Genomic DNA, 2212 nt, shown 5'->3' on the forward strand with positions numbered 1-2212 from the left:
ATAGATGGAAGGTCAGGAGATCCCCACTTGGTCTTCCCCCTTGGCGGGGTGTGTTTTCAAATGCTCTAGAAGTGCTCCAGGTGTCATCAAGACTTTTGAATCAGTAAGAGAGAGGCAGGACCTCACTGCCCATGTGGGGTTCAGCAAAGCATACTGGGGTACTGGTGACGGATGAAGGAAGCAATGGGAAGGGAACTTTCTTCACCAGAGAGGTTTCTCGCGTGCCCAAGCTGCATCACAACGCTCCGCACCGGGCACTGTGCTGAGTTTCTGCAGGGACGTGCCCAGGCAGACAAGGGGTTGTGGTTGGTGGTTTAACTCACCCCCAAGTGCGGAAGGGCAGCGGGTGGCTCGAATTCACCCAGCTCAGCATCTGCGCCATGGATTGCACTTGCAGTTTTGCAAAAGCCTTATGAATTTTTTAGAGCAGCCCAAAGTGCCTGCTGAGTCGGCCAATCAGCTGCGGTGGATTAAGGAAACTTAGTTTGAATTATTAACAGCACACCGCCAGGCACGAGGCCCGTGGGGTGGAGGTGGGAAAGGAGAAGTTCCTCATTCATCCTTCTCCAGTAGGTGCCATAAGAGCAGCCAGCACCAGGCTGGGGATGGGCAGAGGTGTCCGCTCACGCCCTGGAGGATGGTCCTATTCATGGGGTCTTCCCTTCTCCATCAGGAAACCCCAACGAAGCATCAGTGTTACACTGTGCACAGCTGTGTTTGTGTCATAGAGATGATGGAGATGATGCCCACTATGGAAACTGGATGCTAGCCCCCATCCAGCCTCTCACTTCCCCTCCTTCCCTTTCCTTCCAGGTCTGTGTTGGTTTCTCAAACAACCTCTGGAAGAGCTGATCCGCAGCAGTACAGAGAGCAGCCCTGGGGCTTTTTGACTTTCTTACAACCTCTAGTAATTTCCCCTCCACAAGCTTTAAATTTCAGGTAACACAATCACATTTGCAAACTCTGGTCCCCAACCAAATGACAATAAGCACTTTGCAGTCCCCGAGGCCCTTCCCTCAGCTTCCCTACGAGCAGAACGTGCTCCCTGCCAGGGACAGGCTTTGCCGAGGAGGGAGCAGGGCTGGATTTCATCTCCTTGGCAGCTGCTCCAGAAGGACTTTGTCGCTTCTTCCACGAGGTGGCATCGCTGAATCTGCTACGGAGAGAAGCATCCACCACGGTGTCTGCAGGGAGGACAGCGATGAAAAATGCCTCCAAAAAAAAAAAAAAATAGTCACTAGAAAAATATGCCTCTTGAGTTCTGGATTGTGAGGTTCCAGCGCACCTGACCGGGGCAGGGAGGAATCAGAGGAGAAGTCGGTGTTTGAAAATGCATCTCACCATCACAGCCCGATATAGCACCCACCACAGGCTGCCTAACCCCCGCCTGCTTCCCCACGGTGCTGACAGCCCCCGAATCACCTCCAGTTCACTGCGAGGTTTGCCAAAAGCCATCTGTAGCCCCGTTCGGGGTGGCGGTGGGGTGCTTACAGTTTTGGCAGAACCCCAAAATGGGTCACCCACGCCAAACAAAGCACCATCCCCAGTGGCCCGCAAGCTCTGTGGGGTCAGGCAATGATTCGCACGTGGTAGGTCATCGATCCAACCCCATAACCCAGATCCACAATCGGGCTTTGGGTGGAGGCAGGTCACGGCTCCATTAGAACAGGATTTGAGATCCCCAGAAATTCAGTATACTCAATTTTTTTAATCTCATGTTTGAAATGAGTCTGAACTGGAATATTTCCACCCATTCCAGCCCTCTACAGACCTGACCCAAACCTCCCAAAATGGGGGATGCTGCTGCAGACATCTCACTTCAGGCCCCGTCTCCTCAGATGTCCTGGGGTACCAATAGCACTGAAATCAGGCTGAAAATGCACGTCTGCTGTGAGCCATGAGCAAGTGTGAGTTGAATCCTCTGAGTTTTATATTTTTCCTTGTCTTTTTCCGTTAATTACTGCACTGCTTGTGCTCCCAGAGCATCTTTCACAGCTCCCCTGGCACATTTCTATGGAAACGTAGCTGTGGTTTTGTCAAACTTGTTTTTCCTTTTAAAATAGCTATGGAGGACCACGTGCAGACTCCACGCCTGCTCTTCTCTGTCCCTCACCTGACCCCAAGCTTGTCCCCACTCCTGCTGTGCAGGGACTGACTTCCACCGCGGGCCAGAGAGCTGGAAATTCCTGAACAGCATTGGAGGGATGTTCCC

Source organism: Buceros rhinoceros, unplaced genomic scaffold, assembly GCF_000710305.1.
Source record: "Buceros rhinoceros silvestris isolate BGI_N320 unplaced genomic scaffold, ASM71030v1 scaffold27123, whole genome shotgun sequence".
In the NCBI taxonomy this organism is placed as follows: Eukaryota; Metazoa; Chordata; class Aves; order Bucerotiformes; family Bucerotidae; genus Buceros; species Buceros rhinoceros.